The sequence below is a fragment of the Balaenoptera borealis genome (assembly GCF_965194805.1).
Source record: "Balaenoptera borealis genome assembly, chromosome: 4".
Lineage (NCBI taxonomy): Eukaryota > Metazoa > Chordata > Mammalia > Artiodactyla > Balaenopteridae > Balaenoptera > Balaenoptera borealis.
The window spans coordinates 3517770-3544049 of NC_138861.1; the positions used below are offsets into that span (position 1 = coordinate 3517770).

The 26280-nt window shown below is 40.4% G+C and overlaps 1 protein-coding gene and 1 long non-coding RNA gene across 3 annotated transcripts in view; one reads left to right on the plus strand and one right to left on the minus strand.

The window, feature by feature from the left end:
• The window catches only part of SPMIP2 (sperm microtubule inner protein 2), a 163630-nt gene that overhangs the window by 16744 nt on the left and 120606 nt on the right, over positions 1–26280 (minus strand). The gene's annotated exons all lie outside the window — the stretch shown is intronic.
• Positions 67–26031, plus strand: LOC309628375. Its single transcript, XR_014244465.1, has 2 exons — positions 67–3478; positions 7208–26031. It is a non-coding gene; the product is annotated as an uncharacterized lncRNA (long non-coding RNA).

Genomic DNA, 26280 nt, shown 5'->3' on the forward strand with positions numbered 1-26280 from the left:
CTTATAAAATATATGATTTGAAAATATTTTCTCCCATTTAGTCAGCTGTCTCTTCACTTTTTTTTTTTTTAATTTATTTATTTATTTTTATTTTATTATTTTTGGCTGTGTTGGGTCTTCGTTTCTGTGTGAGGGCTCTCTCTAGTTGCGGCAAGCGGGGGCCACCCTTCATCGCGGTGCGCGGGCCTCTCACTATCGCGGCCTCTCTTGTTGCGGAGCACAGGCTCCAGACGCGCAGGCTCAGTAGTTGTGGCTCACGGGCCTAGTTGCTCCACGGCATGTGGGATCTTCCCAGACCAGGGCTCGAACCCGTGTCCCCTGCATTGGCAGGCAGATTCTCAACCACTGCGCCACCAGGGAAGCCCTCTTCACTTTCTTGATGGTATCCTTTGAAACATAAAAATGCTTTAATTTCAATTAAGTCTCATTTGTCTATTTTTTTCTTTTGACATTTGTTCTTTTGGTGTCATATCTAACAAACCATGGCCTATTCCAAAGTCATGAAGACTTACTCCTGTGTTTTTTTCTAACAGTTTTATAGTTTTAGCTCCTACACTTAGGTCTATGATCATATTGAGTTGGTTTTTATATATGGCGTGAAGAAGGGGTCCAACTTCAATCTTTTGCATGTGGATATCCCAACACCAATTTTTGAAAAAACTATTTTTCCATATTGAATTGTCTCGGCACCCTTGTTAAAATCAGATTACCATAAATGTAAGGGTTTATTTCTGGACTTTCAGTTGATCTATATGTCTGTCTTTATACCTGTACCACACTGTCTTGATTACCCTAGCTTTGTAGTAAGTTTTGAAATTGGAAAGTGTAAGTCCTCCAACTTTATTCTTTTTCAAGATTGTTTTGGCTATTCTCAGTCCCTTGCATTTCCATATAGATTGTAGAATCAGCTTGTCAATTGTACCAAGACAGCTGATATCTTGATAGGGAGGGATTGCATGAATCTGTAGATGTATTTAGAAGATATTGCCATCTTAGCAGTATTAAGTCTTCCAATCCATGAACACAGTGTCTCTCCATTTATTTGGGTCTTCTTTTCTTTCTTTCAATGATGTTTTGTAGTTTTCAGTTTATAAGTCTTACACTTCTTTTATTAAATTTATTCCTAAGTATTTTATTCTTTTTGATGCTATTATGAGTGCAATTGTTTCTTAATTTCAGATTATTCATTGCTAGTATAGAGAAATACAATTGAGTTTGGTATATTTATCTTTTAGCTTGCAGTTTTACTGAACTCACTTGTTAGTTCTAATAGATTTTATGTAGATTCCTTAGAATTGTCCATATACAAGATCATGTCATCTATGCAGTTTTACTTCTTTTTTTCTAATCTGGATGTCTTTTATTCCTTTTCCTTACCTGAGTGCCCTGGCTAGAATCTCTACTATAATATTGAATAGACACAGTGTGAGCAGATGTCTTTGTCTTGTTCCTCATCATGAAGCAAAAATCAACTAGTTTTTCACTATTAAAAACAATGTCAGCTGTGGGGGTTTTTTGTAGATGCCATTTATCCGGCTAAAACTATTTTCTTCTATTCTTAATTTGTTGAGTGTTTTTATCATGAAATAGCGTTGGATTTTTAGTCAAATGCCTTTCTGCATCTATTGAGATGTTCATGTAGTTTTTATCCTTCATTCTATAAATACAGTGCATTACATTGATTGATTTTCATATGTTGAGCCAACCTTGCATTCCTGAGATAAATTCCACTTAGTCGTAGTGTATAATCCTTTTTATACGTTGCTGGATATAATTTGCTAGTATTTTGTTGAGGATTTTTGCATCTGAATTTATAACAGATACTGGTCTGTAGTCTGGATCATTCATTTGCTAATCTCTACCTTTTGATTGGAGTGGCTAGTCCATTTACATTTAATGTAATTATTGATAAGATAGGATTTATATCTGTTATTCTGTTATTTGCTTTCTATATGTCTAATGGTTTTTTTGTTCCTGTTTCTCCATTACTGTCTTCTTTTGAGGTGAATAGATATTTTCTAGTATACTTTTTTAATTCCCTTGTTATGCCTTTTATTGTATGTTTCTGAGGGGTTTTTTAATGGTTGGCATGGGGATTACATATTTCTAAATTATAAGCCCATCAGCACAGTTTTATAATTATATAATTATATAATTTTATGCAGTTGTTTTTTAAATCATATAGGAAAAAAAGACTTAAAAACCAAAATACATTAATGCTGACTTTTAAATTTACCTATGCAGTTACCTTTACCACTGGCTTGTTAATTATTTTGTGTATTTGAGTTACTGTTTATTGTCCTTTCATTTCAACCTGAAGGACTCCCTTTAGCATTTAGTGTAGGGCAGGTCTGCTAGGGACAAAAATCTCTCAGTTTTTATCTGTAATGTCTTAATTTCTCCTTCATTTTTGAAGGATAGTTTTGCTGGATATAGAATTTTTTGGCTAACTTGTTTTTCTTTCGGCACATTGAATATATCATTCCACTGCTTTCTGGCTTTCATTATTTCTGCTGAGAATTTAGCTGTTAATCTTGAAGATCCCTTGTACACAATTACTCATTTTTCTTCTGCTACTTTCAGGATTCTTTGTCTTTGCCATTTGACAGTTTGACTATGATGTGTCTAAGTGTGGGTCTCTGAGTTTATCTTACTTGGAGTTTGTTGAGCTTCTTGAATGTGTCAGTTATTGTTTTTCATCAAACTTGGGATGTTTCTGGCCATTATTTCTTCAAATATTCCTTCTGCCCCTTCCTCTCTTCCTCTTTTCCTTCTGGGATTCCCATTATGCTATGTTGGTACACAGTCTCAGAGCTCTGTTCCTTGTGCATTTTTTAAAAATTCTTTTTTCTTTCCATTTCTCGGAATGTATAATCTCAGTTGATCTATATTTAAGTACACTGATTCCTTTCTGATAGCTCAAACCTGCTATTAAGCTCCCATTGTGAATTTTTTATTTCAGTTATTGTACTTTTCAACTCCAGAATTTCTATTTTTTTATATGTATGATTTCTATCTCTTTATTGATATTCTGTTTGTCAAGACCTTGTTCTGATATTTCCTTTAATTTTTTAGACATGGTTTCTGTGAGGGGAAGGTCCAACCAAGTTCAGTCCATCCCTTCCCTTCTGTTCCCAAGAAACTCTCTGTACTCAGTACAGGACATGCTGGCAAGCTCACAAGTCGCACTGCATGAAAAGAGCTCAGAGCGCAGTCAGTCTGTACCTGTTCCCTTTATCTTGAGCATGTGTAAACTTTCTCAGAACTGCTTAGCTATGCATGCGTAAATGGCCCACAGGTACATCCCCAACTTTGTGTATTTCAGACTCTAAGGGGTAAGAGTTGGGGTCCTTCTACTATGGCACAAAGTGAGGTGAATGCAGCCACGCTGCCCACTGCAGCTGCCAAATGGACCCACGAGCCATGGGGGTCTGCCACACTGCAAGGAGATGGATCTTGTGTACTCTCTCCTCTTGAGGTAGGTAAACAACGTACCATTTGAGCCTGGATGCCTGCTGTCTGCTCTCAGTGACCTCGAGTCATGCACTGGTCTCTTCCCTGGCTGGCACTTACCTGCCTGTTAACTTTGGCCACACTCATGTTCTATTCTATCCTCTGGCACAGCCTAACCACCTACGGAAGCAGTTTCCCTTAGTATTTTGAGCATATTTGAAATAGCTGACTTAAAGTCTCTGTCAGCTAAATATATCTGTGCTTCCTTGGAGACAGTTTCTACTGACCGCTTTCTTTCCCTGTGTATCAGCCATACTTTCCTGCTCCTTTGTTTGTCTCATAATTTTTCTGTTGATAAATTGACATTTGAAATAATACACTGTGCCAATTCTGGAAACGAGATTTTCTCCCTTTCCCCAGGGCTTGTTGTTCCTGCTTGTTTTGTTTTGTTTTTTTTCTTTTTATTGTTGTTTTTTGTTGCTTTTAGTTTGTTTGTTTGTTTTTGGTGGTGGTGGTGATGTTGCTGTTGTTTACTTTCCTGGACTAATTGTTTAGTCTGTCATGTGTGCCCCCTGAATTTTCTGCTTGGTTAGCTTAGTGGTCAGCTAATGATTGGATAGAAATTTCCTTAAATGCCTCAAATCCATGTGTTTTCTGGTCTTTGTGTCTAGGCTTACCTTCAATGCCCCAGCAGACAGTTTACAACTCTGCCTTAGCCTTTGTTTCCTGCTTTCATGGAGCTTCAAGGTCAGCCAAAGGTCAGAGATTAGGACCTTCTAGGGCCTTGCCTGGGCATGTGCACAGCACTGCACGTGTGCACAGCCTTCTAGATTTCTAGGCATCTGTTAGGGCTTTTTGAAATCCTCTAGAGACATGTCATTTCCCAGTGTTTTCCTTAAAGATTTTTGGTCAGCTTCTTGTTTGCCCCTATTTGTATTGCCCTCCTCCCCCCAGGCAACTGTGATATTAAATGATTATTGTTTTTGACGGGTGCTTGTGAGATAGAGATGTTCACACAGAGTCAGGTCAAATAATGACAAGCCCTGAGAATGGAGCTTTTCCAGGGATTTTCAAGACAGGTCGAATAATGAAACAAAACAAAAAGATAATCTGCTGAATGGGAGAAAATATCTGCATATGATATGACCAATAAGGGATTAAAATCCATCATATATAAACAGCTCATACAACTCAACATCAAAAAACAAACAACCTGATTAAAAAATGGGCAGAAGACCTGAATAGACATTTTTCTAAAGAGGAAATGCAGATGGTCAAAGGATATATGAAAAGATGGTCAACATCCCTAATCATCAGGGAAATGCAAATCAAAACCACAATGAAATATCACCTCACACCTGTCAGAATGGCCATGATTAAAAAGAACACACTAATAAAGATGTTAAAAAAAAAAAAGAACACAAATAACAAATGTTGGCAAGGATGTGGAGCAAAGGGAACACTGGTGCACTGTTGGTGGGAATGTAAATTGGTGCAGCCACTATGGAGAACAATATGGAGGTTCCTTAAAAAACTAAAAATGGAGCTACCATATGACACAGCAATTCCACTCCTGGGCATATATCTGGAGAAAACTATGATTCAAAAAGATACAGGTACCCCAATGTTCATAGCAGCATTGTTTACAATAGTCAAGGTATGGAAGCAACCTAAGTGTCCATTGATAGATGAATGGATTAAGATGTGGTGTATATATACAATGGAATATTACTCAGCCATACAAAAGAATGAAATTTTGCCATTTGTGACAACATGGATGGACTTGGAGGGCATTATGCTCAGTGAAATAAGTCAGACAAAGACAAATACTATCTGATATCACTTATATGTGGAACCTAAAAAAATACAAGAAAGTAGTGAATCTAACAAAAAAGGAGGAGACTCACAGATATAGAGAACAAACTAGTGGTTACCAGTGGGGAGAAAGGGAAGAGGCAATACAGGGGTGGGGGGGAGTGGGAGGTACAAACTATTAGGTGTAAGGTGGGCTCAAGGGTGTATGTACGACACGGAGAATATGGCCAATATTTTGTAATAACTGTAAATGGAAATTAACTTTTTAAATTGTATAAAACATTTTAAAATTAAAGTTAAAAAAAATAAAGAGCTTGAGTTGGGATTTGAACCCAGTCAGTTACACACACACAGACACAAAATCAAATATAACATTTCTCTGAGTAGGAAGCTTTTCAAGGCGCTTCAAACTCGTGTTTCCCCTTCAGTGACTGGTCGGCTGCTAGTTTTCACAGCTACCATGGTTGTGAGGCTATTGGTTTTTTCAAGGCTACCTTGAAGCTGGAAAGAGAGGATGGGAATAGAGCAATTTCAATTTCAATTTAAAATGTCACAAAGATCGTGTTTCTTTCTAAGATTTAGCCATTTTTCTTCAATACGTGCTCCATGGATTATTGAAAGCATTTGTTCATTCATTTCCAATGTTTTGAAAAAGGTGATTTTGACAATTTTTGCCACCGTTCTTATTTCTTTTATGGAGGAAATATATTTTTGGAGGTCCTTACTGCACCATTCCTGAAGTGGTTTCCAAACCGAATTATTTTAAAATGAAACAAAGGCTCACTATTTAAGGAAAACTCGTCTGTGCCTTCCGTTTCCACTGCATCTGCCCCGCTCCAAATGCTGCTGGGTGTTGCTGTTTCTTCATCGTGGTGGTTCTGACCCCAGCCGACAGCAGAATAATCTTTTATTCTTTTGGCTCCTTTATCACTGGTATTCCCCAGGATTCCATCCTTGATTCTCATCTCCCAATATACAACCACCCATCTCCAAATCAGGAAATAGCCTTTATATCTGATGATCCAACCAACATCAATATACTGATGTGTACATTTTCTACTTTCAGCTCTAAAAATCTAAGTACAAATTCCCAGCTTCTCACTGAACATAGTACCAGGAATCTCATTACTAATAATGATAACTGTTTCTAGCATTCATTGAGATACATGAGGTTCCAGACACTATGCTAGTTGCTTGATATGTATTACCTCTCTCTAATCTTTATTATAGTCCAACGTGATAGCGTCGTTTCCTGCTTTTTTACCTCTGAAGTTAGACTGACTAAGTAATTTATCCAAGATCAAACAGTTAAAAAGCAGTAGAGCTGGGATTTGCACTCAGAGTTGTCTGATTCTAAACGTATATAATTACCTCATCTGTAAAATGGGGATCATATTATAATACCTACTCTTTATAAGGACTAAATGAGTCAATACCTAGAAAGCACTTAGTATCTGGCCCATAGTAACAATTCAATAAAATGTTGGCCATTTGTATTTTTATTATAGGATGCTGCCTCTCAACTCATCTTCCCATCTCCCTGTTTTCTCTCTTCCCCCAAATAGACCCTCTTCTTCCTGCATTCCCTTTTTCGTTCAATGCCATAGCCATTTCCCCAGCCACCCCGAGAGAGGCACATCAGAATTGCCTTGGACTTTCACATCTCCTCCATCCACCCACATTTGGTTGGTTGCCAAGCCTCGTGGAACCTTTCTCTAAACTACCTCACCATCCCCGTCTCTCACTCGGGCTCCCATCGGTGTGATTATTCCAATTTTACTTAACTTGCCTTTCTTCTTCGGGCTCTCCTTTCTCTGCTCTGCCCGCTCAGCGAACAGTTTTCAACAGCTATTACGTGCCATGTATTCTTTCTATCACAGAGATTTAATTATATCGCTTCCTTACTTAAAAATTTAAAACAACGCTTCGTCGCCTACAGAGCTAAGCACAAAACCTTCGTCGGGAATTCGAAACACGGCGTCATCCGGCCCCTGTACTGCACCCCAGTCTCACCTGTCACACCCCAAACCAGCGCCCTGTGCTCCAGCCATGCGACGGTCTTCCCTCTGCACACCAGAAAGGCTCACTCCTCCGGGCCTTTTTTTTTTTTTTATGGTATGATTGCTTTTATGTAAAGAATAAAAGATCCATGCATATAATAGGTTGGTATACTCATATTTTTTCACAAGTAGGATACATACAAAACTTAAAGGAAAGAAATTGATGGGGGTGGGGTGAAGAGAGATTCAGCTGTTCATTTTACTCCTTTGTGTATTGTCTGAATTTTCCTACCAAACACATCTATTAGTTCCATTTATATTTTTTTAACAGCTTTATTGGAGTGTAATTGTTTTACAATGGTGTGTTAGTTTCTGCTGTATAACAAAGTGAATCAGCTATATGTATACATACATCCCCATATCCCCTCCCACTTGCGTCTCCCTCCCACCCTCCCTGTCCCACCCCTCTAGGGGGTCACAAAGCACCGAGCTGATCTCCCTGTGCTATGCGGCTGCTTACCACTAGCTATCTATTTTACATTTGGTAGTGTATATATGTCCATGCCACTCTCTGACTTCGTACCAGCTTACCCTTCCCCCTCCCCATGTCCTCAGGTCCATTCTCTACATCTGCATCTCTATTCCTGTCCTGCTCCTAGGTTCTTCAGAACCTTTTTTTTTTGTTTTTTGATTCCATATATATGTGTTAGCATGCGGTATTTGTTTCTTTCTTTCTGACTTACTTCACTCTGTATGACAGACTCTTCCTTATGGATGGGATTCCTTCCCTGGCTCCACCTCCAGGTTCATCTTTTGATTTCCCACCCAGCCTTAAAAATGCAGCTCAGGCAACGCCTCCTACAGAACATTCCTGATTGGCTATCTGACCTTCAACACTGTTCACACATTGTTCACTCCTACTTTACTTGGCGTCTTCTGAAAGGGAAGGAATCCTGTCGTACTTTTTTGGGTCTTCAGTGTCTAGCAGAGTTCCTGACATAGAACACGTTTCCAGTCGAGTTTGCTTGCTTCTCTCAAGGTACCCAAAGATGGTCTGTTGTTACCTCAAGGCAGAGAGCCTGTGACTGCATGGGATGGAGGGTTTGCAGAGAGGTGGGACTGAGTTCAAGGTCACACTCTCTTTTGCTAGTTGAATTTTTTTAACTGTGAGCATGTAATTTTTTTTTTTTTATAATAAAAGATGTCTAAATGTTCCTTAAAAACTGTTGGTTGTTTGGAAAATGATCAAAAATTTCCTAGCAGGCTGGACAACATAGAAATAGGGTCAGAAGATAAAATAGACTCCAGCACCGAGTTAGGAAATGACTGGCTGGGACTTGCTTATAAAACTGTCTAAAACCGATGGGACAAACTTGAACGTTGATGTTGACGCTTGTGCCAGAAAACACACTCTGGGTGTCTGAAGAGCAGCCCTTCGAGGGCAGTGCTCTGCTTGGTCTTCTGCTTCCCGCCTTTTTGTGTGAGCTGGGCCCGCAGCAGACTCCACGGCCAGCCACCTGGATTCATGACCCGACCATTCAATGAACTCTCAGTCTGTTGGCGAAATAACCGGCTTGAATTAATATGTTTACTTAAATTGATCAGAGCAGCTGATTCTTCTGAAGATTGACCTCCCGACAACAGTCTTGTCCAGGAGCAAAGCTTTTTCTACTGTTTGGACATCTGGGTTCCCTCTGGTTGAGTGAAAACTGTTCTAATAAGTGGTAAAATTACTGTCTTTTGGATTCCAAAGTTAAGGAAACAAATCACTAACTGTTTAAGCCCCAGTGAGTCAGTCTGGTTGCCTTACACATACCTGGCGACAGTTATTCACTAGAATAGATTTAGTGAGATTTATCTAGTGAGATTAACTCACTAGAGTTTCAATAGAGAAAGATGTGGAAACTTCCCCGCTGGGCTCAGCATTTTCCTTGCAGCACCGTAAAGTGATGCAACCCTGTGCATTTCTAGCCTGTGAAGAGGCCTGAGGCTGTATCTGTATAGCGGCTTAAAAGCACCACTACTTATTTCCCCAGCAAGCCAGTTCCCCTAAATGTTTGCTTTCTTGCAGGGTCATTGATTTCTGCTGTTTCCATTTCCGGAAGTACTCAAAAGCCATTGAGGGCACAATGGAAACTTTTGAGAAACACATTCCGAAACCATTTGGCAGGATCCCTGCTTTCTTGGAGAACAGGCCTTTTATAGAACATGTGCAGGAAAATAAGACCCCAGTTTTTTAAAGATCTCTGCATTTACAGTATAGTCTACGCCTAAAGTCAGAATCTGCCAAGAATACAGTTAGGGCTTTAATGATGTTTAAAACTGTGTTTTTCTCTTCTGAACTGGCCTTCTGAACTGGCCTGTTTTGGCACGGGACCAAAACATCAGTGCATGAATACACAATTGTTTATTTACCTCTGTACCTGTCAACAGCTACTAAGAAGTTATTGGATTGCAATAAACTTCCAACGTTAATCATTCATGATGAAATGGAGAAGAACATTTTTATGCCTGTTTGAATCTTTTACTCTTGTTTAGTAGTTCTCTCCTTACCCAAATAACAAAAATGCCTACGATCAGTTTTACATCATTAACAATTCGAAAACAAACTTATTAAATGGGTCTGCATATCTACGGGCACAAACTATTTTGCAAAGTAGATAGAATTATTTCTATTTATAAACAAAACTGTGTGATTCACATTAGCATGAAACATACCACCTCAAGGATGAAAATGAAATTGCTTCCCAAAGAAATGTTGGGGAAAACACAAGAGACGCATCCCCAAATTGCCAGTGTAACTATTTCAGACATAAGAACATTGCTTGAATGCTATTTTTAAAAGACAGAAAGAGATAACTAAATGTAAGAATATTTATTTTTCCTTTAAGTAGAAAAAAACCCACTCTCTTCAAGAAGGAGAGCATCTAAGGCTTGTGCAGTTCTGTAAAATTACACACACCATATGCTTCAGACCTCGAATTGTGATTATTTTGATTTGATTTATTGCTTTTATTCCATAGGAAACACAACCACTTTATTTGAAAGACTTGTTAAATATTCTACCACTCGGCTGGAGTAAAGAATTTATTGGAACAAGAGAGGTCTTGCATGACCCTCAGTGGACAAACACTTCTTCATTGCTTTGCCAGATTGTCTTCCCCGAGCTCCAGAATGTGGAGCTCACGGCTGGTTGCCCTTACGGATGCCAGCTGGGCTTCCAGTCACCCGGGTCATGCCATCGAAATCAAACACGTTGTCTTCCTGTGCCTAATAACACACTCCACAAGGTTCTTGTCGCCAAGAGTTGGTCCACAATGTGGACATACACAGAGGAGTTTACTGATTTTTGTTCAGTATTTTCAATGATTTATATGAAGTGACTATCACTTGTGCTCACTCAGAGGCAGCTGTCCAAAAGCTTCCAGCAATGCAGCATGTTAGACTGTCTGGGGTCACCTGTGAGGAACGCTGAATGGAATTCCGGATGTTGCTGGAGATATGGGCGATTTTTTGTAGGACATCCAGGAAGTCCTGCCAGTTTCAGCAGCACGGGACATCTCTCCATGCTGGTGCTTCCTGGGTGACACTTGCTTTTTTTGCATCCAGATCAGAAAACCACAAGGGGAAGAAAGGGCAGCAACATGTATTTCAGCTGTGTGGCAGCAATCCTGGGGAAGGCTGGTAGGGAGAATATAACAGTATTGACTCATTTTAGTTTTGGACATGCTTATCTATCCAGATGGTGAAGCCTGACCTTCATTAACTAAGGATAAAGTTGATACAATTTTGTCTTAGTTTTGGAATCTAAGGATATAGAAAATTAGACAAAATGGTTCAAAGAGCCTCAAGGACCCATCACCATCTTCAAACGCTATCAACTTATAGCCAGTCTTATTGAATCTCTATCTTACTTACTAATCCTCCCTCCGCCAAGACATCGACTCTCAAAGATGTAAAAACTCTTTTTGCTAACATCATCACAATGCCATTATTTCTCCTAAGATTTTAATACTTTCACCAAATATTCAGCATTCAAGATTCTGGCCAGCTCATCAGTGTTACGACTTTTTTATCAGCCTGTTAGAAACAGAATCCATGTGAGCCTCACACCTGTAATTGCTTAAGGCTTTCAAGCTTCCTTTAATTCATAGGTTCTCTTCCTCTCTATTCTCCTCTACCTCCCCCTCCTCCTCTTCCTTCTCCTTCTCACTATTTGTTGAAGAAACACAATTTCTATAAAAATGTTGTTTCCATTTGTCCTATGAAATTTCCCACATCTGACATCTCCAAGTCGTCATTTAACATTTCCTGCCGTCATCTTATTTCCTATACAGTGTTGGTTGGATTTAGAGGTTTGATCTAAGTGAGGCTGGGTTTTGGGGGCAAGACCACCACGTTAGTTTGCTAGGGTTGCCATCACACAGTGCTGCAGACAGGCGGCTGAAGAGCAGAAATGTACCGTCCACCATTACAGAGGCTGGAAGTCCGAGTTCTAGGGGTCGGCAGGGCTGGTTTCTCCAGAGGCCGCTCTCCTTGGTGTGTAGATGGCCGTTTTCTCCCTGTGTCTTCACATGGTCTTTTCTCTGTGTGTGTCTGTGTTCAAACCTCCTCTTCTTATAAAGACACCAGTCAGATTGGATTAGGGCCAACCTAATGACCTCATTTTAATTTAATCACCTCTTTGAAGACACTTTCTCCAAATGCAGTCACATTCTGAGGTACTGGGGGGTTAGGACTTCAACACAGGAATTTTGGGAGTGAACAAGTCAGTCCATAATAACTTTCCAGGTAGTTGTGTGCCCTTCCATCAAGATGTCTACAATATCAGATCGTTTGTCTTTCTGTGGGTTTGGCAGCCGCTCATGATCAATGTCTAGATTCATTCATTTGAGTTTGCAAAGTGGTGATATCCTAATTCTGTTGTTATTTCTTTATGTATTAGCTAGATTCCTTTTTTTTTTTTAAGTTGATTCATCTTCTCTTTGGTTTGCAGTGATACAGTTTGTATTAGAAAGGTGGAATTAATATTTGATTCTTTTCATTTATTTACTCATTTTCAAAATAATAGGTTGGTTCATTGGAATCCTCCAATGTGATCAGTTTGTTGACGCTTTTTAACTGACACTGTGAACTCATGGATGTTCACATCTGTGTATATGAAGGTGTGATGTATATTAATCCACTGCAGTTATTACCTTTCCCTCAAGTTGTCCTATATTTGGCCAGTGGGAGTCTCTGCAAGCTTGGCTTCCAAGTCCCTCAGACAGGACTGCAGTAGTCTTGGAGAGCTTCCTTATCTGGTATGCATGATGTGCCAGGCTCCTGTTTTCCATTTCCTCTCCAGATCCAAGAAGCTCCAGTTCCTTTTAGTGGAAAAGGTGTTTGAAGAGCAGAACCTGAGCACTAGGGGAGCTCACAGCTACTGAGTTGATTTCTACATCCAGGCCTTTATAGTGAGTAGAACTATGAACCAGATGTATGTAAACATCCATCATCATACATATATGTACATGCATATATAATTCCAATCAAATTCAGGGTTTGTTTTATCTTAACATCTGTCTTTCCTCTTTCCTACTCCAAGAATCCTGGTCTCAACCACAGCAGGAATGATTAAATAAGAACCCCACGTTGCTGCCCATTTGCTTTCAGACACGACACATGCACAACAAAGTCAGACTCACACAGCTAACACGCCCACCAAGCTTTTTGCAGCTCTTTTTGTCCTTAGATTTGTACTCAAATTACTGTGCTTTAAAATCCCTGGGAATATTTCCTCTCTGTGGGTTAAACCATCAACTGGGTACATATTTAGGGTTTTTTTTCATTTTATATTTAAATAAATTTTTTTTATAAATAAGAACTAAGATATAAGGAACATGTCTTATATGTCTTACATAAGGTAAGACACGCACATGGTTTCAAAGCCAAACCAAGTGTGGCGCCAGCAGTACTTTCCTGTTTTTCTCGTCGCCCTATGTGTCTAAGCCAGAGAAAGGGTTGGGTTTGTGTGGTGGCGGATTTGGAGGAGGAGGTGATGCCTGAATCGTGTCTTACTGAACAGCTGCAAAGAGTGACTGATTCTGGGAGAATCTGTCTTGAAGGCCTTAGGGAAGAAAACATTTGTTCTGCCACCCACCATGTAATTCTTCTTTGAATTTTAATGAGTTAGCCTTTAGGCTGCTAGACAGAAAACAGCCGCTGTGTTCTGTTTAAACTCTGCCATCTTTCTACTTTGCTGTAGAGGCTAGAAATGAGAAGTTTTTGTCAAATATATGGTTATGTGCTCCAAAGTAGTTCGTCTGTATCTGTGAAGTTCCATCTCATGATAACATCTTGGAATCTAAATATAGCAGTATTATCTAAAATAGATAAGCAACAAGGATGTATTGTACAGCACAGGGAAATTCAGCCATTATCTTGTAATAACTTTAAATGGAGTATAATCAATAAAATTTTGAATTACTTTGCTATACACCTGAAACTAATGTAATACTGTATATCAACTATACTTCAATGAAACAATAAAGCATAGTGTAAAAAAAGAAAGATAAGCATATTTTTTAAAATAAAACAAATACAGGAGTTTTAATGGAAACAAAATTAATTAATTAATATAACTGTTCTAGAAGCCAACTGCCACCCATCCTTCAAGCTCAGGGGACCTTATAGAGCCTTCCTGATGTCTCCTCAAAGTTTAGATTCCCCGACATCTGTTTCCATGACACCCGCTAAAATACTCCTATTGTAATAGGCATCGCACTTAGTTGTTAACACTTTAAGTATCTAAAACACCAAGCATGGTGCCAGGCACAAACACGTCATCCACAAATATTGGTTTATTTAATATTTCTATCACTGCATCCAAATATACTGTAGTATAATTATTCATTTAGGTGTCTCTTTCCCCCAACTATTCGATAAACTTTTTGAGGGCAGGAACTGTGTCTTCCTTCCTCGGTGCCACACTTGTCCATAGTTTGGATGGAATAAAGAACAGAAGTGATACTATTGAACATAGAATTAGAATACTAGAGGATAAACCCAGTATCCTCTTGAGGATCATATTATAAGGATGAGGCCACCTTTGAAAGTGATGAATAGCATCCTCATAAACTCTCAACTGCTGCTGAATGCTACAGTCTGACCTCTGTACCCTCAGACCATAAAACATAATGTGAATGCTTCACTATATTCTATACATATTTTATCTATCTATTTTTCTCTTTTGGCTGCATCGGGTATTAGTTGCAGCACGTGGGATCATCGTTGAGGCATGCGGGATCTGTCGTTGCAGCACGCGGGCTTCTCTCTAGGTGTGGCATGCAGGTTTTCTCTTCTCTAGTTGTGGCGCACGGGCTCCAGAGCGTGTGGGCTCTGTAGTTTGCGGCATGTGGGCTCTCTCATTGAGGTGCGTGAGTTCAGTAGTCGTGGCGCATGGGCTTAGTTGCTGTGTGGCATGTGGGATCTTAGTTCCCCGACCAGGGATCGAACCCGCGTCCCCTGCATTGGAAGGCGGATTCTTTACCACTGGACCACCAGGGAAGTCCCATATTCTATCCATATTTTATTATTTCACTTTTAAAGCAGTTAATTGTTTAGTCTACCTGGAATTTATTTTATTGTATGTTATGAGAAATAGATGTAATTTTACTTTTTTCTAACAAGTTAGCCAGTTGCCCCAAATCCAATTTTTCTGATCCAGGCAAATAACTCTTCTACGGAATGACCGGATAACCTTGCTGATATGAACATGTGGTTTCCAGCCCCAAGAGGGTCTTCTGTACTCAGAACAGCGATCTTCTCACATATCCTTGTGCACGTCCTTCTAACCCCTCCAGCAGCTACCCTACACCTTCCTTACTTCCTCAAGACCTACTCACGTCTCACTCCCATAACTTTCATTTGTCCTCCTAGGACCCAGCCTTGTACAATACTTCATGGACCACTGAATGGTACACTTAAAAGTGATTAAAATAGTCATTTTAATGTTACATATATTTTACCATCATAGAGAAAAACCCACACAGAAAGACTTCCTGGAGAACACTGAGGCTGTCAGGCCTAAGCTCCTTCACTCACCACCACCAACGCAGACCACACACTTAGGTACAAGCACATCCCCAGCTGTGTAGACAAGGAAGTCCATCTCCTTCCTCCTGGCCTCTGGGAGTGAGGGAGTCTTCCTCCTCCTCCAGGGCCTCCCTCGGGCCCACGGCTGCATCAGCACTTACCTGAGGCCAGGGCCCCACAGCCCTCAGCCCTTCTCTGGATAATGTTTCTCACATCCTAAAAAAGCCTACCCTTGGGCCCTCATGCCACTAGTTACTATTCACATTTTCTTCATTTCTTAATCAAAAATTTTCAGAACTGAAACCGTGTACAAGCTCCTGTGTCCCCATCCTTTGAAGTAAAAGGCTTTTGCTTTAGTCTCCCAGGTCTCCCCTGAGTCTCTAAAGGCTGCTCCAGAGTTAATGATTAGGAATGTGAAGATGTAGAAACAAAGAATAGCTGTTGGGCCGGGGAACTAGCAAAAATTTAGACTGTAAATCCACCACATGGCAGAATCACCGAACTCCCAGTTCCTTGAAAGATACAGATAAAAGCCTGACACACAGTCCTCAGTTGTTTCTACAGGAAGCAGACCCACCAGATGAAAAGTGCTGACCGCAAGCACATAGACCCTAAGCCGTTTGAAACCAGAAGGTTGATGATACTTGAAACTTCACCTTGATGCCAACCAATCCGAGAACTGTGCATGAACTGACCACACACCCTGCAGGCCCCTCCCTTACACTGCCTTTAAAAACCCTCCCTGGGGGCTTCCCTGGTGGCGCAGTGGTTGAGAATCTGCCTGCCAATGCAGGGGACATGGGTTCGAGCCCTGGTCTGGGAAGATCCCACATGCCACGGAGCAACTGGGCCCGTGAGCCACAACTACTGAGCCTGCGCGTCTGGAGCCTGTGCTCCGCAACAAGAGAGGCCGCGATGGTGAGAGGCCCACGCACCGCGATGAAGAGTGGTCCCCACTTGCCACAATTAGAGAAAGCCCTCGCAGAGAAACGAAGACCCAACACAGTCATAAATAAATAAATAAATAAATAAAAGAATGTGAATTTCTTTAAAAAAAAAAACAAAAAACCCTCCCTGAAAGCCACTGGGGAGTTGGGGTCTTTTGAGCATGAGCTGCCCATTCTCCTTGCTTGGTGCCCTGCAATAAATGCTGCACTTTCCTTCACCACAACCCGGTGTCAGTAGATTGGCTTTACTGCATGTGGGCGAGTGGACCCAAGTTTGGTTCTGTGACAAAACGATGGCTTGTACTTGTGACTCCACTCCCCCACCCACCCAATCACACCCCACCTGCCATATCTGAGCTTCTATCCCTCGTTTCCTTCTCCATCTCACAAATCGTTCTCATTGTCCTATTCTCACCTAGATCTCTGATGACTCCCGTCTACTCTCTTCGTGGATGTTTTTCGGGTCACATCTCCTTTCACTCAGCATGGTGCTCCTGGCTCTCCGCTGCTTCTGCCCGTCTTCTTTCACAGCCCTTCTCCTTCCTTCCAACAATCAGAGTCCCAACGCCCTACAATTCTGCTCTTATTTCTCTGGTCTTCTCCCTTCTCACCCACACCTGTATTTTTGAATACAACCCAACTATGATGACAAACTCCCAGCACACATTTCACATGTTTGTCTCTCTGCTTGTTACTGTCCCATGGGGACTTCAGATCCACCTGAGCTCTTCCCTGCATCACTGTTAAAGGGACATCTTGCTCATGTGTGGTCTCAGTCGGTCCACTATCCATCCAGTTATGCATGCAAACTGGAGATTGGGAATTTCCACTGCTTCCATCCTTAGGTTCATCCCCCACACCCAGTACCTAAGTCCTGCCAAATTTACACTCCTTGATAATTCTGAAACCTGTTTCCCCTGTCCATCATGCCTCCCATTCCCCGAGATCACCACCGTTCTCCTCTAATAGACACCTGCCTGTCCCCCTGTCTCCACTGATTTCCCCACTCATGCCCACCCTCTACCCAAAATGTAAACCCAACTTCATCACTTTGGGTACTGTGTAGAAGGGTGGGTGAGTAAACTGTAAGTCCCTTCTTGGGGCTCCCATACTCTGGAGGTCAGAACTCAAGAGTGAACTCTTCCTGGTCTGGCTCCTAACGACTACTCTGGTCTCACCTGTCCCTGGACCATCCACTACACTTTTGGATCCAGCAGCACTGCAACATTTACTGCATCAATCACAGCTATTTATCACTTCTGGACTTTGATACTGATGCCTGCTCTTATTAAAACACTCCTTCCCTCCTCATCCTTTGTTACCTAACCTCACCTTTTCAGACCCCTCTACAGAGAGCCTCCCTGCCTCTTCTCCTCACCCCTGTGCTTGGTTATATGCGTAATACCCGGCGTGGCTCTATCATTCCTCTGTCCATGTGTCAGAATTATCGATGTGTCTGTTTTCCCCACTACACTAGGGGCTGCTTGATGGAAAAGGACGGCACTCCAAAAGGATTTATTGATTTACTGACTCAATAAACGAGTGGCCCAATTAAAGGCTATAAACCAAAGTGGTCAGAAAAGGGTATTTCCTCTTCTTGGAATATCAATGGGACTATTTAATTTGGAATAAAATGAATTTCAAGAAAAATGCCAATGCTGAAGAAAAACTTTCCTTCTGACTATTAATAATTTCAAAACACACATGCTACAGGGACTCCTGGATTTTTTTTTTTTTCATAGTCTTCAAATATCCCATCTGAGCAGTGCACCTCTCTGCCCCATCTCTGTGCTCCATGAACGTTTGGGGAAATGCCCCAATCATGAAACTAATGGTAACATTGATGAGAAATGATGTGCCAGATGATAAATCCACCACCACTAAAAGCTAAAGTCTTTCCAAACTCAAATTGTTTGAAGTGGTTTGACCCTTACCAGGAAAACAGAAGGGAAAAAAGTTTTTAAATGATCATTTTTCTAAAGCAGAAAGCAAATAATATATCTCCAAAGAGTCCAGTGCCCTTAGACAGAATTTTATGGAAAAGGGTAGAATTAGAAGTAATCTATTTTGAGGTGACAGTGTTAAAGAAGGAATAGAAAGCCTTAAGAAAGTGGCGAATCCTACGATCATTTTGAGACTTTCTTAAAATGGGGAAGAAGCTACCCTCCTGTGTGTCAGATCCATGCTGGATGCCTTATACACTACACTCACACTTCATCCTCAAGACAGCCCCATGAGACAGGTGTTACTATTTCCCCTTTTACCGCGAACTGAGGTCCGAGAGCATCTATGTTTCACAAGATGGAGGAATTTTGCCCAACTCTGTCAGCTGCAGAAAACCTGGCATTATGAGCAGGCTTAAAAGATAGTGAAAAGCAGAGAGAATGGTAAATAGTGCACATCAAATGGACTGTGTGATTATTGTTCTCTTGCTTCATCTGGTCATGTAGACAGATGGAAGCCACATGATGTCACTGATCTTTTGTAAACCACTTCCATAGATGTTGGTAATGAGGTAAGAGATACAGGGGCCTCGGGTTAACCTGCTGCAGCCAGTTTCATGCTGACCCTTTGAAATAAACTATCAACAGGAACGACACGCCCTGATTGGGTGAAAGACAAAGCAGCCCACCGCAGCCTCCTCATTCTTGTGGTCGAGAGGACTTCCCAGCCTGACACATGCGCAAAGGGGGTCCCAAGTCATCCTCTAGTAATCTGGGCTGCGTTGTGATATCATTATAATACCATTAGCATTGCGGTTTTGACCCCCTCCCCACATGGGTTTCGCTTGGACGCTCACGGGAAAGATTCAAAACGGTGCCTTGTGGAAGCCCAAATAAGGAATTGCAGATGATGTGATCATAGGGGAGGGAAAGGGGCCATCCTCATCTAAACCCCATATTAACAACCTAAGCTGCCCCTATAAGGTGCACCTCACTCTGCAAGTCTGCCCCTGTGCTCTCCCACACGTACTGTGCTTCTAATAAATGCTGGGCCTGCTTTGCAATCTTTGTGTCTTTGTTGAACTCTTTCTTCAGAGAAGACAAGGACCGAGTTTCACCAAAATCAGTAATATAAGCATGTTTGAAATGACCACGGTTGGGGCATGCTTATGGCTTTGAAAAATTGAATCTAAAATAGCGAAATAAAACATTCCAAACACCTGTAACACACCTTGTCCTTGTTTTTCTGCAGTCTTTTCAGCACATAAACTGCCTTTGCCTGGGCCTAACATCTGTATTGGATTGCAGGCCGTGCTTGGATTTCAAGACCATAACCTATTCCTTTAGGACCAGCAGCTGTTCTTTCGGAGACCCTGTCTCCTGAAACAGGCCCTAAGAGCTACCGTTCTGACATCTGAAATGCTGAGAAAGGGAAGATCATAGGCCAGTGAACTGCGAGTGCCTCTTTCTTACACACTTCAGGCTTCAGTAGTGTTCAGAAGTTCCATGGAGGGTACTTTGTCGTGAAGGGCCCCATTCTGACATGAACCGAATTTTCCCCACCTGGACATCAAGTGATCAACCAGGAAGTTTTCTTCTTAAAAATAACAGCACTGACTCTTTTTCCCCTGGCTTTCCTTTCAATAACAGCTGTATCGTATCCCTCTGCTATAAACGCTCCATCCTGGGATGAGGAGTATCTACTCAGTCAACAAGAAACATTGACGCACAGCCTGTGTTTCTCCATATGGCACCTCCTACAATGAAATGATCAGTCAGACATTAGGCTGTTTCTGTCCTGTCTCTCCTGATGGAATATGAGGAAGGCAGGAATTATCTGTCTTGTTCACTCCTGAATCCCCAGGCCTAGCACGGTACCTGGTATGGAGTTGGCAGTTGGATATTTACTGAAAGAATAAATGGGCCTCCGCTATCTGTGTGGCACCACAACAGTGACCAGCACGGGAGCTCTGCACTGACCCTACTGCACCTGAGCTTCCTGAGAGCCCTCCCCTGACACTACAATGATGGAGAGGCGGCTGGTAGGAGGCTGGGGGTGGGTGGGTCCAGGGAAGGAAGTACAAAGGCTGTTTTTAGGTAACTAGCCAAAAGGAGGAACAGGTGCTGATGATCTCAAAAAATACAATGGAATACTACTCAGCCATTAAAAAGAGTGAAATAATGCCATTTGCAGCAATTATGCCAATTGCAGAAAGAGATTATCATACTAAGTGAAGTAAGTCAGACAGAGAAAGACAAATACCATATAATATCACTTATATGTGGAATCTAAAATATGACACAAACGAACTTATCTATGAAACATAAACAGACTCACAGACATAGAAAATGGACTTCTGTTTGCCAAGAGGGAGGTAGGTAGGGGAGGGATGGCCTGGGAGTTTGGGTTTAGCAGTTGTAAACTATTGTATAGAGAATGGATAAACAACAAGGTCCTACTCTACAGCACAGGGAACTATATTCAATACCCTGTGATAAAACATAATAGAAAAGGATATGAAAAAGAATGTATATATGTGTATAACTGAATCACTTTGCTGTACAGCAGAAACTACCACAACATTCTAAATCAACTATACTTCAATAAAATAAATTTCTGAAAAAATTGTAGCATTTTGCTCCTTAATGTTCACTGGAATCCCTCCAATGTGCCAGTCACCGACAGCCTTAAAAATAGAAAGTTGTCAAGATTTATGGATGTTTTGAGGAAAACAACTCCAAGAAAAAAGCAAGCATTTATGTACCAATATATTTTTAAATAGTGGCTGTCATTAAGTCTGTGCTAGTTCAACAACTGGCTTTGGCAGTATTTCATTATGAAATAAAACAGGCAATTTTCTACACAACCCTTAACTAATGCCAAATACAGGCACACCTTCTACCTTTCTGAATAAACAGAAAGCCCAGTTTATTCAGGTCTGTGCATATTTCTTTAGTACTGAAAGTCCTAGTGTTAGAAATTTTTTAAACTTAGGACCCTAACTACTAAAACTCTAGTTGACTGAGTTTCTATTTCTCCCACTTTATAATTAATTTTCATTTTTATCAAGATAAAGTGCTTGTACATTTCACATAATGTAGTGCTAATTTTTTTCCATTTTAATGCAATCATTTAGGTACATGTACATAATACATATAAACAGTACTAAAGTGAATATTGTGAAGAGTACTCTATATAAGTACACCTGTAACTTATATAATATTGTACAGCAACTATACTTCAACAAAATATATAAATAATAAATAAATAAATAAATAGTACTAAAATGCTTATAATTAAAAATACTCCCTGTCTCTCCCTGCTCCCTGTCCCAATATTCTCTTCTCCAAAAGTACCCACTTTTAGCTCATTTGCTTCTTCTGGAACTTCACCCAATATCTGTACACAGTACATGCCCCCTGGAGAGATCCCACTTGTCCTGTTCCTCCTCTGGGCCCCTGTACAGCCACATTCCTGGTTCTCTCCATTACCATTTTGGGAATGCCCTTTTCCTGTCACCTTTGTTAGGTCTCTTGTTTCTTGGATCATATTCCTTTCTCTTTCCTGGATTTCCCCCTATTGTCTTGCTAGATAATATTCTCCAGTTGCTTCTTAGGGAAAAATGCATTTTTTTGAGTACATACATACATACATGAAAATGTCTCTTTTCAACCTTCCCACATGATAATTGGGCTGGGTATAGAATTCCGGGTTGAAAGTCACTTTCTTGCGGACAGGGAGGTCATTGACCAGTGTCTTCCAGAGCCCAGTATTGCTGTCAAGAAGTGTGATGCCTTATTGATTCTGGATCCTTTATATATGTCCTAGTTTTCCTCTGGAGGGCTTGACAGTAGTCTTCATCCCAGCAGTGAAGTTTCACAGTGACATGCCTTAACACAGTTGTTTTGTTGTTGTCATTTTGCTTTGGTGGAGACTTCCAATCTGGAAATTCATGTTATTCCCTTCTGAGAAATTTTCTTATTGATTTTCTTTCTTCTGTTTTCTCTGATCTCTTTTGAGGTCTCCTATTAGTCAGATATTTGACTAATTTAATTTTAATTGATTTCTTACTTTATTATTTTTCACTTTCTTCTTTTCTGTCTCTTGGACTTTTTGTTCTACTTTTGTGAGATTAACTCAACTATATAGCATGAAATTTCTCTCCTATACTGAATCTCTATACTGATTTTTTTGCTAACAATATAATAGGAATTGTAATAAATGCATTTTGTTACATTATTTCAATGTACTTCATTTATTTAACTAATTGATAACATTTATTAACAGAGTGACCTGATTTGTTCAGGATACCTTCAGGTTAGTCTCTTGTCCAAGTGATCAGTTCCATTAGCTTCCTGTTTCACTCTCAAAAGTGTTCTATTTTGGGTGATAAAATATATGGTCACACTATTTACTGAGCACTTAGTATGTACCAAGTGCTGTATGTGTAAAAACACATCTGTACAACAACCAGCGGAGTAGATTCTAACCATTTTACAGATTGGGAACCTGAGGCATAAATAGTTTAAGTAACTCATCCAAGGTGTCACAGCTACCAGGTGGTAAAGCGGGGACTTGAATGTGGGAAGTCTGCTTCAGAGCCTTGCACTTTTTTTTTCTTTATCAACTATATTTGTTTGTTTGTTTAATATTTGTATTTATTTATTTATTATTGAGGTATAGTTGATTTATAATATCATGTTAGTTTCAGGTGTACAGCACAGTTTTATACATATATGTATGTATACATATATATTTATATTCTTTTCCAGATTCTTTTCCCTTATAGGTTATTACAAAATATTGAGTATAGTTCCCTGTGCTGTAGAGTCGGTTCTTGTTGGTTTCCTATTTTATATATAGTAGTGTGTATCTGTTAATCCTAACCTACTAATATATCCCTCCCCCACTTCCCCCTTTGGTAACCATAAGTTTGTTTTCTATGTCTGTGAGTCTATTTCTGTTTTGTATATAAGTTTGTTTGTATCATTTTTTTAATCCACATATAAGTGATATCATATGATATTTGTCTTTGTCTGGCTTACTTCACTTAGTATAATAATCTCTAGGTCCACCCATGTTGCTGCAAATGGCATTATTTCATTCTTTTTTTATGGCTGAGTTACATTCTATTGTATATATGTACCACATCTCTTAACCACTATAGATCCCATTTCATCACTTCTTACAATCCCTTATCTGGGGGATATTAGGTTATTTCTGAATTTGCATTACTGCAAACACCGTTGGACTCCTTTCTAGCTAAACCTTTCTGTACCTCCTTCATTATTTTCCTGGAGGATAAATTCCTAGTGAAACCAGCTGTCTTGATTCTCAATTCACACTCTTTAGACCATGCCGTGCTGTGCACCTCCTGAGGATGGGAACTGGCTAACAAACCCCTTGATTATGAAAAGGCAGAAAACAGGAAAGCAGACTAGGAGAGCCAACACTCTGAAAAGAGATGTGATCCTCAAGTAAATGAAAAGTCAGGGGAGGTTGTAGTTCATTCTGATTTTTAAAACTCGTGGTGCTCTTCTCTGCATGGCTGACACCTAGTCTGATCACTCTTACCTTAGAATCTGCAGCCTCCTTGACACCCACACCCTGCCCCCACTGTCTACTGACAATGGCTGTCCATGGGAACCTGAACCAATCCTTAAGACATTAGTCCTAAGACAAATCTATGCATCAGCAAATGAGTGGCAAAGAGGCAACTTTGTAGTGACATTAGGGCAGTCATATCAGCAGCTCCTTTCTGGAAGGAGGTTTGCGTGTGAATGACTGTTGATTTTATAATCTCAGCAAGACTTTCATTTGCATGGATAACAAGTTTACCCAGGTAGGCAGCCATAGATTTTCCTAAAATGCTCCTTCTAAATCCAGCTTAAATTTCATCTCTCTCAGGAAGTCCTCACGACTTGAAGTTCTCCAGCTTTTCCGGCCGGAGCTATACCAATTTCTGCCATTCGGAGTACAAGAAGAACTGGTATTTGTCTTTTACACCGATTCAGCAAATATGTATTGAGTACCCATGTATGCCAAGCTCTGTGTTAAATGTAAGGAAGAGAAAAAGAAAGCAAGATATTTCCATGCCCCACAATTTTCAATAATGTGTAGCTTCTACAGATTTCACTTACTCCTTAAACAAAACAAAAAGCCCTGCCCATTCACTATTTGCAGTGCCTTCTCTTATAATTTGACTCTTTTAATTCGACTGTAAACTGTTCTCCCATTTCCTATCTGTGCTTTTTATTCTTCTTATTGAAATTAAACATACTGTTTGTATATATTGGAAAACACCCAACTGCAAACAGAAGAGACCACATAAAAATGAGTTAATCATCAGGTCACATGTCTCGAGAAACTTCTGTATTTAAAGCAAGAGAATGTTTCCTTTAATTCAGAAGAAAAAAAATAGAGTCAACCCACACCCAGTTACTGCAATCGTTCTCCATCAATGGATATTGTATTGAAATCTGTTTACATCTATCTGTCTTGAGAGTCTGTCAGCTACTTGAGAGCAAGGACCCTGTTTATTAATTAAGGTCTTCATCTCAAGTCTGTTGAAGTATATCTTTACTGGTCTTTAAGATGCAATAAACAGGATAACACACCACTGATTTAATAACAGCTTTACATGGGAAGAGAAAAAGAGGCCCTACCTCTATAAACAATTATTATAAAACACATCCTGATTTCAAGAAAGTTAAATTTTAAGAGTATGCCCCAGAATGGAGGAAATCCTGTCATTGTCCTCGACTGGACTTCTCGTCTCGAAAACAAGGTGGACTCTTGCCTCTATTAAGTCAGTGGACAAAAATTCTTCAGTGTTGGTTGCATTGACTCAACTCATCCTCCTCTTCCTCCAGTGCTTTTTCTGAGACCGCTGATAACTTCCAAATATTTGTCTGTTATTGTTTTCTGGGATTTCCACTTCCTCGTATGGAACCCTCCTCTTTGAATTCTTCGCTGGCTCTTACAGCCTCCTACTGTCCTCAGGGTCCTGCCTCTGAGGCTCTGTGGTCCCTCACTCACCTTGTCCTCTGTGTGGGCGCCCTGGCCCCCCAGGCTCTTCCCCTTCCTCTCTCAGTCCTCACGAGTGGTGCTCAGCCCTGGATGATCATCAGAATCGCTTGGAGAGCCCTTGGGAAAGGTCCAAGCCCAGATCCCCACCCAGATCCACAGCATCAGTCACCTTGGACTGATATATCAGCTCTGTGCCCTTGTGCATGTACCTTAGCCTCCGAAGCTCAATTCCTTCACCTGTAAAATTAAGATAATGCTGAAATCTGCTGCATCCCATCGCTGAGTACATTCTTGCTCCCCATCGTCACAGCAAACATCATCTCTTCTCTTTATTTAAAGCCTGCATGTCTTTGAAAGCTCAGCTCAAATCCTTCCCTTCTCACAGACTCCATCATCACAATTTATTTTGGATTGTTTACAGAGCACAGTGAAAACTCAAGAGGGACCTGTTGAAAATGAAACTGTCTCCTGGCTGAGCTTCCTACAACTGTCTTGTCACTTTTCAATTTTTTTCTCCACACAGCACTCCAACATTCCAGAGGGATCTTTTTAAAAAATTGGATTACGTTGCTTTCTATTTTAAATCTTCCAATGAATTCTCTTTGTTCTTAGGTTAAAATTCAAATCTTCTAACCTGGCCACAAGGTTCTACAAAATCTGACCTTCATCTTGCTCCCCCTCCCATTGCCACCCTGGTCCTAACTAGATACATTCTTTCCATCCTCTGAGCCCTGTTCAGGCCATTCCCTGGGCCAGGAATGATCTTATACTCACCTTTCCAAGCCAACTTAATAATTACTTCTTGGGTGAACACTTCTCTGACCTTCAGTCCAGGTCGATGTCCCTGGTAAAACCTTCTCTTTCCATCCCATAAACACCCTTTGTAATGAAAGGTTTTATCATGAACTGCATGGAATAGGGCAGGATATTAACTTTTCCTTAATATACCACTATATCATTTGATTTGTTGCCATAGCATGCATTATATTTGTCATTTAAAAAATTATTTAAAAGCA